Genomic DNA, 12,866 nt, shown 5'->3' on the forward strand with positions numbered 1-12,866 from the left:
GGACTTGGACCCCTCTGCTCCTCGGAACCCTACTAATCCATCATGACTGGTCTATCGACGTCACTGCACGCGGAGGCTAAAACAGACTTTTCTCCGTCGCGACGTCCCTCTAAGGCCCTTCTGCTAGCTTGCTAGCCCCGGCCTGCTAGCTGTCTGAATCGCCGTGTCTCCAGCCAGCCCAACCACTCACTGGACCACTATGATCACCCGGCTACGCATGCCTCTACCTAATATCAATATGCCTATTCCATTACTGTCCTGGTTAGTGATTGTCTTATTTCACTGTAGAGCCTCTAGCCCTGCTCAATATGCCTTAACCAACCACCTAAGCGGTGACATCACCTGGTTTAAACGTCTCTAGAGACAATATCTCTCATCATTACTCAATGCCTAGGTTTACCTCCAATGTACTCACATCCTACCATACCGTTGTGTGTACATTATGCCTTGAATCTATTCTATCGTGCACAGAAACCTGCTCCTTTTACTCTCTGTTCCGAACGTACTAGACGAACAGTTCTGATAGCCTTTAGCCATACCCTTATCCTACTCCTACTCTGTTCCTCTGGTGATGTAGAGGTTAATCCAGGCCCTGCAGTGCCTACCTCCACTCCTATTCCCCAGGCGCTCTCATTTGTTGACTTCTGAAATCGTAAAAGCCTTGGTTTCATGCATGTTAACATTAGAAGTCTACCCCCTAAGTTTGTTTTATTCACTGCTTTAGCACATTCTGCCAACCCGGATGTCTTAGCCGTATCTGAATCCTGGCTTAGGAAGACCACCAAAAACCCAGAAATTTCCATCCCTAACAATAACATCTTCCGACAAGATAGAACTGCCAAAGGGGGCGGTGTTGCAATCTACTGCAGAAATAGCTTGCAGAGTTCTGTCTTACTATCCAGGTCTGTACCCAAACAATTCGAGCTTCTACTTTTAAAAACCCACCTTTCCAGAAACAAGTCTCTCACTGTTACCGCCTGCTATAGACCACCCTCTGCCACTAGCTGTGCCATGGACACCATATGTGAATTGATTGCCCCCCCATCTATCTTCAGAGCTCGTGCTGTTAGGTGACCTAAACTGGGATATGCTTAACACCCCGGCCATCCTACAATCTAAGTTTGATGCCCTCAATCTCACACAAATTATCAATGAATCCACCAGGTACAACCCCAAATCCGTAAACACGGGCACCCTCATAGATATCATCCTAACCAACTTTCCCTCCAAATACACCTCTGCTGTTTTCAACCAAGAGCTCAGCGATCACTGCCTCATTGCCTGCATCCGTAATGGGTCAGCGGTAAAACGACCACCCCTCATCACTGTCAAACGCTCCCTAAAACACTTCAGCGAGCAGGCCTTTCTAATCGACCTGGCCCGGGTATCCTGGAAGGATATTGACCTAATCCCGTCAGTAGAGGATGCCTGGTTATTCTTTAAAAGTGCCTTCCCCACCATCTTAAATAAGCATGCACCATTCAAAAAAGGTAGAACTAGGAATAGATAGAGCCCTTGGTTCTCTCCAGACCTGACTGCCCTTGACCAGCACAAAAACATAATGTGGCGTTCTGCATTAGCATCGAATAGCCCCTGTGATATGCAACTTTTCAGGGAAGTTAGGAACCAATATACACGGGCAGTTAGGAAAGCTAAGGCTAAGTTTTTCAAGCAGAAATTTGCATCCTGTAGCACAAACTCAAAGTTTTGGGACACTGTAAAGTCCATGGAGAATAAGAGCACCTCCTCCCAGTTGACCACTGCATTGAGGTTAGGGAACATTGTCACCACCGATAAATCCATTATAATTGAGAATTTCAATAAGCATTTTTCTACGGCTGGCAATGTTTTCCCCCTGGCTACCCCTACCCCGATCAACAGCCCTGCACCCCTCACAGCAACTCGCCCAAGCCTCCCCATTTCTCCTTCACCCAAATCCAGATAGCTGATGTTCTGAAAGAGCTGCACCATCAGGACCCCTACAAATCAGCCGGGCTAGACAATCTGGACCCTCTATTTCAAAAATGATCTGCCGAAATTGTTGCAACCCCTATTACTAGCCTGTTCAACCTCTCTTTCGTATCGTCTGAGATTCCCGAAGATTGGAAAGCTGCCGCGGTCATCCCCCTCTTCAAAGGGGGAGACACTCTAGACCCAAACTGCTACAGACCTATATCTATCCTACCCTGAGGTCTTATCCTACCCTGAGGTCTTATCCTACCCTAAGGTCTTTGAAAGCCAAGTTAACAAACAGATTACTGACCATTTCGAATCGCACCGTACCTTCTCCGCTATGCAATCTGGTTTCAGAGCTGGTCATGGGTACAGCTCAGCCACGCTCAAGGTCCTAAACGATATCATAAGCGCCATCGATAAGAGACATTACTGTGCAGCCGTATTCTTCGGCCTGGCCAAGGCCTTCGACTCTGTCAATCACCACATTCTTATCGGCAGAATCAACAGCCTTGGTTTCTCAAATGATTGCCTCGCCTAGTTCACCAACTACTTCTCTGATAGAGTTCAGTGTGTCAAATCGGAGGGCCTGTTGTCCGGACCTCAGGCAGTCTCTATGGGGGTACCACAGGGTTCAATTTTCGGGCCGACTCTCTTCTCTGTATCAAATCAAATCAAATCAAATTTATTAGTCACATACACATGGTTAGCAGATGTTAATGCGAGTGTAGCGAAATGCTTGTGCTTCTGGTTCCGACAATGCAGTAATAACAACAAGTAATCTAACCTAACAATTCCGCAACTACTAATATGTACATAAAGATATATGAATGAGTGATGGTACAGACGGCATAGGCAAGGTGCAGTAGATGGTATAGAGTACGGTATATACCTATGAGATGAGTACTGTAGGGTATGTAAACATAAAGTGGCATAGTTTAAAGTGGCTAGTGGTACATGTATTACATAAAGATGGCAAGATGCAGTAGATGATATAGAGTACAGTATATACATATACATAAGAGATGTGTAATGTAGGGTATGTAAACATCATATTAGGTGGCATTGTTTAAAGTGGCTGGTGGTACATTTTTACATAATTTCCATCAATTCCCATTTTTAAGGTGGCTGGAGCTGAGTCAGTTTGTTGGCAGCGGCCGCTAAATGTTAGTGGTGGCTGTTTAACAGTCTGATGGCCTTGAGATAGAAGCTGTTTTTCAGTCTCTCGGTCCCTGCTTGGATGCACCTGTACTGACCTCGCCTTCTGGATGATAGCGGGGTGAACAGGTAGTGGCTTGGGTGGTTGTTGTCCTTGATGATCTTTATGGCCTTCCTGTGACATCGGGTGGTGTAGGTGTCCTGGAGGGCAGGTAGTTTGCCCCGGGTGATGCGTTCTGCCGACCTCACTACCCTCTGGAGAGCCTTACGGTTGTGTGCGGAGCAGTTGCCGTACCAGGCGGTGATACAGCCCGACAGGATGCTCTCGATTGTGCATCTGTAGAAGTTTGTGAGTGCTTTTGGTGACAAGCCGAATTTCTTCAGCCTCCTGAGGTTGAAGAGGCGCTGCTGCGCCTTCTTCACAACGCTGTCTGTGTGGGTGGACCAATTCAGTTTGTCCGTGATGTGTACACCGAGGAACTTAAAACTTTCCACCTTCTCCACTACTGACCCGTCGATGTGGATAGGGGGGAGCTCCCTCTGCTGTTTCCTGAAGTCCACAATCATCTCCTTTGTTTTGTTGACGTTGAGTGTGAGGTTATTTTCCTGACACCACACTCCGAGGGCCCTCACCTCCTCCCTGTAGGCCGTCTCGTCGTTGTTGGTAATCAAGCCTACCACTGTAGTGTCGTCCGCAAACTTGATGATTGAGTTGGAGGCGTGCATGGCCACGCAGTCGTGGGTGAACAGGGAGTACAGGAGAGGGCTCAGAACGCACCCTTGTGGGGCCCCAGTGTTGAGGATCAGCGGGGTGGAGATGTTGTTACCTACCCTCACCACCTGGGGGCGGCCCGTCAGGAAGTCCAGGACCCAGTTGCACAGGGCGGGGTCGAGGCCCAGGGTCTCGAGCTTGATGACGAGTTTGGAGGGTACTATGGTGTTAAATGCTGAGCTTTAGTCGATGAACAGCATTCTCACATAGGTATTCCTCTTGTCCAGATGGGTTAAGGCAGTGTGCAGTGTGGTTGCGATTGCGTCGTCTGTGGACCTATTGGGTCGGTGAGCAAATTGGAGTGGGTCTAGGGTGTCCGGTAGGGTGGAGGTGATATGGTCCTTGACTAGTCTCTCAAAGCACTTCATGATGACGGAAGTGAGTGCTACGGGGCGGTAGTCGTTTAGCTCAGTTACCTTAGCTTTCTTGGGAACAGGAACAATGGTGGCCCTCTTGAAGCATGTGGGAACAGCAGACTGGGCTAAGGATTGATTGAATATGTCCGTAAACACACCAGCCAGCTGGTCAGCGCATGCTCTGAGGACGCGGCTGGGAATGCCGTCTGGGCCTGCAGCCTTGCGAGGGTTAACACGTTTAAATGTTTTACTCCCCTCGGCTGCAGTGAAGGAGAGCCCGCAGGTTTTGGTAGTGGGCCGTGACAGTGGCACTGTATTATCCTCAAAGCGGGCAAAAAAGGTATTTAGCCTGTCTGGGAGCAAGACATCCTGATCCGCGACGGGGCTGCTTTTCTTTTTGTAATCCGTGATGGACTGTAGACCCTGCCACATACCCCTTGTGTCTGAGCTGTTGAATTGCGATTCAATTTTGTCTCTGTACTGGGACTTAGCCTGTTTGATAGCCTTGCGGAGAGAATAGCTACACTGTGTGTATTCGGTCATGTTTCCGGTCACCTTGCCCTGGTTAAAAGCAGTGGTTCGCGCTTTCAGTTTCACGCGAATGCTGCCGTTAATCCACGGTTTCTGGTTTGGGAATGTTTTAATCGTTGCTCTGGGTACGACATCGTCAATGCACTTCCTAATGAACTCGCTCACCGAATCTGCATATTCATCATTGTTGTTGTTGGACGCCGTGCGGAACATATTCCAATCCGCGTGATCAAAGCAGTCTTGAAGCGTGGATTCAGATTGGTCGGACCAGCGTTGAACAGACCTGAGCGCGGGAGCTTGTAGTTTTAATTTCTGTTTGTAGGCTGGAATCAACAAAATGGAGTCGTGGTCAGCTTTTCCGAAAGGAGGGCGGGGGAGGGCCTTATATGCGTCGCGGAAGTTAGTATAACAATGGTCCAGAGTTCTGCCAGCCCTGGTCGGACAATCGATGTGCTGATAGAATTTAGGGAGTTTTGTTTTTAGATTAGCCTTGTTAAAATCCCCAGCTACGATGAATGCAGCCTCAGGGTGTGTGGTTTCCAGTTTACAGAGAGTCAGATAGAGTTCGTTCAGGGCCATCGATGTGTCTGCTTGGGGGGGAATATATACGGCTGTGATTATGACCGAAGTGAATTCCCTTGGTAGATAATGCGGTCTACATTTGATTGTGAGGAGTTCTAGATCAGGTGAACAGAATGACTTTAGTTCCTGAGTGTTGTTATGATGGTCACACCACGTCTCGTTAATCATGAGGCATACCCCCCCGCCCCTCTTCTTACCAGAAAGATGTATGTGTCTGTCTGCGCGATGCTTGAAGAAACCAGCTGGCTGCACCGACTCCGTTAGCGTCTTTTCAGTTAGCCATGTTTCCGTGAAGCAGAGCACGTTGCAATCCCTGATGTCTCTCTCGAATGTTACCCGTGCTCGGATTTCATCGACCTTATTCTCAAGAGACTGGACATTGGCGAGTAGTATGCTAGGGAGTGGAGCGCGATGTGCTCGTCTCCGAAGCCTGTATACATCAATGATGTTGCTCTTGCTGATGGTGATTCTCTGATCCACCTCTACGCAGATGACACCATTCTGTATACCTCTGGCCCTTCTTTGGACACTGTGTTAACTAACCTCCAAACGAGCTTCAATGTCATACAACTCTCCTTCCGTGGCCTCCAACTGCTCTTAAATGCAAGTAAAACTAAATGCATGCTCTTCAACCGATCGTTGCCTGCACCTGCCCGTCCATCCAGCATCACTACTCTGGACGGTTCTGACTTAGAATATGTGGACAACTACAAATACCTAGGTGTCTGGTTAGACTGTAAATTCTCCTTCCAGACTCACATTAAGCATCTCCAATCCAAAATTAAACCTAGAATCGGCTTCTTATTTCACAACAAAGCCTCCTTCACTCATGCTGCCAAACATACCCTCGTAAATCTGACCATCCTACCGATCCTCGACTTCGGCGATGTCATTTACAAAATAGCCTCCAACACTCTACTCAACAAATTGGATGCAGTCCATCACAGTGCCATCCGTTTTGACACCAAAGCCCCATATACTACCCACCACTGCGACCTCTACCCACCACTGCGACCCTCGCTTCACTCGCCGCCAAAACCACTGGCACCAGGTCATCTACAAGTCTCTGCTAAGTAAAGCCCCGCCTTATCTCCGCTCACTGGTCACCATAGCAGCACCCACCCGTAGCACGCGCTCCAGCAGGTATTTCTCACTTGTCACCCCCAAAGCCAATTCTTCCTTTGGCCGCCTTTCCTTCCAGTTCTCTGCTGCCAATGATTGGAACGAACTGCAAAAATCCCTGAAGCTGGAGACTCATCTCTCCCTCACTAGCTTTAAGCACCAGCTGTCAGAGCAGCTCACAGATCACTGCACCTGTGCATAACCCATCTGCAAATAGCCTATCCAACTACCTCATCCCCATCCTGTATTTATTTATTTATCTTGCTCCTTTGCACCCCAGTATCTCTACTTGCACATTCATCTTCTGCACATCTACCATTCCAGTGTTTAATTGCTATATTGTAATTACTTCGCCAATATGGTCTATTTATTGCCTTCCCTCCCTTATCCTACCTCATTTGCACACACTGTATATAGACTTTTTCTACTTTATTATTGATTGTATGTTTGTTTATTCCAACTATGTGTTGTTGTATGTGTTGAACTGCTTTGCTTTATCTTGGCCAGGTCGCAGTTGTAAATGAGAACTTGTTCTCAACTAGCCTACCTGGTTAAATAAAGGTGAAATAAAAAAAAAAATTAAAAATTGTTGGACCGCAGAGTGGAGGAAAAGCAGCCAACAAGTGCTCAGCATATGTAGGAACTCCATCAAGGCTGTTGGAAAAGCATTCCTCATGAAGCTGGTTTAGAGAATACCAAGAGTGTGCAAAGCAGCTGTCATCAAGGCAAAGGGTGGCTACTTTGAAAAATCTCAAATATTAAATATATTTTGATTTGTTTAACACTTTCTTGGTTACTACATGATTCCATATGTGTTATTTCATAGTTTTTGTCTTCACTATTATAGAAAATGGTAAAATAAAGAAAAACCCTTAAATGAGTAGGTGTCCAAACTTTTGACTGGTACTGTATGTTGAAATGACAATATAACTGGAGTCATTGCAAATCAATTTGCCACTTGTGTAGCCTACCTGGAGCTGCAAACAGATTTAATAAATAGCCTAGAACCCTGTTTGCTGCCCCCCCTCCCAAGGTGTCATCCCTCACAGCTATGTTTACCTCCGAGGTGGTGGTGTGCTCCACTAGACTGCCTCAGCCTCCGTCCGGGAGACGCCACTGGCACTTTGACATTTCCTCTCCCCTGCAATTACAGAGGAAAACAAACAGCTTAGATCTTTCTCTCTTTCCCTCCCTCCCCTCCCCTCTGCCTCTCCCTCCCTATTCTCTCTCCCTCCCCTTTCCACCTCTCCCTCTCTCCATCACTCCCTCTGAGGCTCGCCAGCATTCAGGCCTCCCTCCCTCCGTCTCTCCTTCCACCTCTCCCTCTCTCTCTGTGGCTCCCCGTTGTTCCACCCTCTCTCTCTGTCTCTCTGTCTCTGGCTCCCCATTGTTCAGCCCTGTCTCTCTCTCACTCTCTGTGTGTGTATGTGGCTCCCCAGTGGTCCAGCCTCCCAGATCTTGGTGATTAATGCAGTAGTGAAACACTGCGCAGTTCATCAGTAGGGGCTGGAGAGTCTAGTACTTCCTCTGAAGACTCAACAACCTGCTCGGCCCCTAGCTCCCCCAGGACACGCTCCTTTCTCACTGTGTGTGTGTAAGACCTTTAAATTGTGATTAACCCCGCTGTGTGTGTGTCTCACAGGGAAATCTCCTCTGTATGGGAAGGATATGTTGTTACACAACTGTTATGTACGGAAACGGCCCTGGATACAAAGTCGTAGACAACAAGCGCCCTGACAGCCGTAAAGAGGACACAAGTAAGAAACCAAAACTAGTATCTGTCCTTGTATAGTTTTCCTCTCTGTACAGTCATCCCTTCTCCGTTGGCCTTCTTGATAAATATTCCTCCTGCTGCATGTTTATCTCTCCAGTCCATATTCACATATTTATTAATCTCTCTCCTCTCCTCCCCCTCTTTCTCTTGGTCAGAGTGGAAGGACTACATGCAGCTGTCTGAGGTGCCATAGGACCCTGAGACCCATGGTGGGGAGGACGTGGAGGTACTGGCCCACGTCCCCATGGCCCACCTCTTCCACTGGGTTCAGGAGCAAAGTTACCTGGCCCAGCTTACGCTGGCTGTGTGAGATGGGACCACAGGCACTGTGAAGGTAGACCTCAACACACCAACAGGATCCTCATCACTACTACTGCTGATGATAGGAACAGTGCACCATCCCAGGTGCCCTCCATCCCTCCTCGTTACTGCCCTACTGGCTGCATTGCTGCAATGAGAGACTGGTGGAGGTGGAGAAGTGGGAGGGAGAGTAAGAGAATGAAAGTAGAATAAAAGAGATCCATCTGTTTTGCTACTCCTCTTAAACAAATACATGTGCTCTTTAACAATATGATTTTGTCAAATTATTGTAAATTATGAGAATACTCAAATTTGTATATGTTTATTTAAATAAATAATAGATTTGCTGCTAATAAAAAGTATATGGACTAGAAGATGACCGTTCTGCCAACTTTGTCTTCATTTCAGCCCTGAGTCAATAATAACACATTGGTTAGTCAGAGGGAAAGTGCTGTAGGCCTATTTAGCAGTGTGAGGAAACCATAGAAGGATTAGGATTGTGGAATGACTTGTTCCCTCCTGGCGGCTAAAGCCGTTTGATCTCCTATTCTAATATGTGCGTCGCTAATTGAGGATCGAGGGCACCAAGTGTTTGATGACATTACTACAGCAGGCCATTAATAATGCACAATATTTAAATATCACCTATTTCCATCTCATAATGACAGATTATGGTAATTATTTTGTACAGCTGTTGCAGTATTTGGCTAATACGAGTGACCGGACCCTCCTTGCACCCAATTGTGTCTTCTTCTTAAAGCATCAGGTCATTTCCTTGTAGTTGTAGACACCATTCAAACTATTGCCATTGTATTTGTGTATTTGTATAATCCACCATCCGCGTAGACTACTAGTCGAACATATAAGAGGCCCACAATAGAAATTAATCTGTAGTCTACTTGTGTTTTGTGTTACGTTAGCCTACTGTGTATTGTGAAATAAGATACATTTATTCACCACGCCGTCCTTTCCTATTGTAATGATCCAACTGCTATCGCAGCCATGCCTAGACAATTGATCGAGTTTATTAAAATAGTTAGTTGGATCTCAGAGCTATTCATTGATTTGCAATATAGCCTTAGCAAATCTATCACTCTGCTGCACCGCGCAACAGGCCTTCTCTTGACTCAGGTGTTGTTACACAATACGGCCTTTTGGTGCCGCTAGAACACAAATAAATCAGCTCTGTGGCGTGTGTGTGATAACTTCAGGTTTCTGCAAATTTGATGTTACGAAATCGAGACATCGCGCAATGGTGGGTGTAAAGTATTGGACAGGTAGGGTATCAGAGAAGGGTGAAGGGGTTATAGAGGAAAAACAAGCCGTCTACACTCAAAAAAATAGGGGTTCAACAAGGTTTATTCTAAGATCCCCATAGGAGTGGGGTTCATCGAGGAACATCTAGTTCTTGGAGGTTCTTGCAGGAACCTAACTGCCCAACTGAAATGTTTTTATTTGGATTTGAGAAGACAGCCGGTGCAGGCACTTAAATTGAGGAGATCTTTACATTTTTCAGTTAAGGTAAGGTTTCTCCTTTTATGATCTACAATTATATTGTTTTTAATGATACCATCTATCTTTTCATATTAGTGCAAATGGCGGTCTTATTTCACACTTTCTCCCTATTAAAACATTCTGAAAATGGACACAATTCAATGGATATTGTTTAACAGAGGTAAGAATATGTTAAAGAAATAGCTGCATTGGGCGCAGATGACTGAACTGCTCACTTATTTGTGTGTGTCTGCAGGTATACTGACGAGGAGGCACACAAAGGTGTATATACAATTGGTATTGGTTTGTCTCATAATGCTATACACTTCACATGTATCATCTACAATTAATTTGAATGATTGGCTTCTCTAAAACCTTATAGGACTCAGTCACAGCAGCCATCTTCCTCCTCCCTGACCTCTTCAATGAAGATCCCAGAGGTATCTACATTATGGATGAGGTATGTCTATGAAAACCTGTCAAAAGTGAACAGTTTTTTCATTCACATACTTTATACCACAAAAAAACAAGATATGAATACTGTCGTATAATCATCTGTATAATGATATATTTGTTATATTCACAGACTTCACCCACCCTACACCTCTGATGAATATAACAGGAAACCTGTTTGATCACCATGCACTGCAAAACCATTCTGGCTATGGATATCCTACAGAGGGCATCAACACGCCAGTGGATATACCTATTGGACTTGGGGCTGGGAGTGTACCTCATAACTTTATTTTTGTATTCTGCTTTGCCACTAAAATCATATTATAAACTGGGTGGTTCGAGGCCTTAATGCTGTATGACAAGACATTTATTTGTACTGCTCTAATTACAGCGGTGCTTTCATCCTATCTAAAGTAAACACTTTAGCATTGGTATAGCTTGCCACAGGTGGAATCTGAGTATGTACGCCTATTTTGACCGCTCTTAGCTCAATCCCACCACACCACGTTGGCCGTCCATAGTAAATGTGAGAGAGGTTTCACCTGGCTAGAGCTAGTGATTTTTTAAATAAACGATCGCAAACGTTTCCTTGCTCCCAGAGCGAGAAAGGCAGAGAGGTAGACCACCACAATGCGATGCCTAAGTAAGCTAGCTATGCACCTGAGATGCTTACGTAGGCTAGCCATGCACCTGCGATGCCTAAGTAGGCTACCCATGCACCTGCGATGCCTAAGTAGGCTAGCCATGCATCTGCTGCTGTTGTTTTAGTAATCCTGATACGTCTATTATAACCCCTCCAACAAAGCTTTCCAAATGCCCCTGCAAATTGTGTGAATGTGTGAGTGAGAGAGAAAATTAGTAGGCCCTATATTAGAGATACAGAGCGAAATACCATTACCGTGTCCTCCCTTCCTGCCATGCATGACTTCTCACATCAATACTTCTGTCCAATACAATATAGTATCACATATGGAGTTTCCTCATTACTCAGGCCAGGCCTGATTAAGTCACAGACCCGAAGGTTATGGAGCCTCACTGCGTTATTTTCTCATTTCCATCGAAACACCACGCATTTATCTAGGTTATTTTTTACTTTTCACCCCTTTAGATCCCTGGTAGGAGCTGCACCTCCTACGAACGCTTTCTGTGAAACGATAATGTCAGGCAGGCCCATTAGAAGAAGCGGGTGCGTGGGTCAGCAGCAGCTCGAGCGGGCTATGTTAGGCGTCATGGTGGGCGTTTAAGAGAGAAGAGGAATGGAGATGTTACAATGCACGCAGGCCTACTTTTTTAAATGCTTTGTGCGTCGTGTCACTTATATCCCATTACCTAGTATAAGGCAAGGCTAAGTATGGTCTATAGGCTAAGCAATATGCAAAGCACATAGCTAAGGTTACTGCCTTTCTAGGGAGTATTTCCTAGCCATCGGGCGGCTTCAACATCTGCATTGCTCTCTGGGGTTTTAGGCACGGTTTCTGTATAAGCACTTTGTGACAACTGCTGTTGTAAAAAGGGCGTTATAACTAAATGTGATTGACTGATAGCCTGTCTTTGTATGGTCCTGACCACCTGCCGGCTGGCCGTAGACCTATTATATGCTATGTATTTAACTTTTCACACACTGAATAACCAAATAGGGGGGAGGGTGGTCCTTGTCCCTAAGATGTCGGCACAAATACGAGAATAACCAAAACGTACTCCTGATTCCGGATTCTTTCATGAAATGCCTAAGTGTTGCATTTTGAAAGGCCGGCAATTATAAGCTTTAATCTTTAAAAGCTATGCTTGTAAAGTTTTAATCAGGCCTTGCATCTTTAAATAGACCCCACCAACATGAGGTGAGTTAGATCAGTTGAACAAATTGTAATAAGTTATCTCAGTGGGCTTTCATAGGCCCTCACTAAAATCGCATCTGCTGAGAAATTCAACTTTGAATTGAGAACATAAATCCCAAATTATTTATTTCTCCACTTCTACCCCCTCCCCCTTTCTGAAATGCGCTGGTCCTTCCACGGTGACATCCTCCAATCAGATCTCTTTCCGCGTCCAGTAGAGCGAAAAGGGAGGTGGAAACTCAGCCTGGTGTATAAAGTCAGTTTTCGGATTTTTATACCAATGCAACCTGCAACTCTTCTGCTAGCCAAGACCAAATGACGCTAGTAGGCTAGAGCTACACGAAGAACGTGGGGCGACCACTTGCTTGTGTGTGGATTTCACTGGAGTGTGACAACGAGGGGGGAACCCCCACCAGCGGAGCGTGAAGCCAATGCTGCTGCAGCGGCCTCGTAGCCCAAGCAGACGTGCGCTGTCCAGTCGCGGTGGTGCTGAAACACCAGCATCGATCCTTCCCTCAGTGACGTAGGGAGAG

At 46.0% G+C, this 12,866-nt stretch overlaps 1 long non-coding RNA gene across 1 annotated transcript; it reads left to right on the top strand.

The window, feature by feature from the left end:
• The first annotated feature begins 9,745 nt into the window (after nucleotides 1–9,745).
• On the top strand, nucleotides 9,746–10,847 carry LOC129831822 (uncharacterized). Its single transcript, XR_008755816.1, has 4 exons — nucleotides 9,746–10,069; nucleotides 10,299–10,324; nucleotides 10,425–10,502; nucleotides 10,629–10,847. It is a non-coding gene; the product is annotated as an uncharacterized LOC129831822 (long non-coding RNA).
• The last annotated feature ends 2,019 nt before the right edge of the window (nucleotides 10,848–12,866 follow it).

Source organism: Salvelinus fontinalis, chromosome 33 (genome assembly GCF_029448725.1).
Source record: "Salvelinus fontinalis isolate EN_2023a chromosome 33, ASM2944872v1, whole genome shotgun sequence".
Taxonomy (NCBI): Eukaryota; Metazoa; Chordata; class Actinopteri; order Salmoniformes; family Salmonidae; genus Salvelinus; species Salvelinus fontinalis.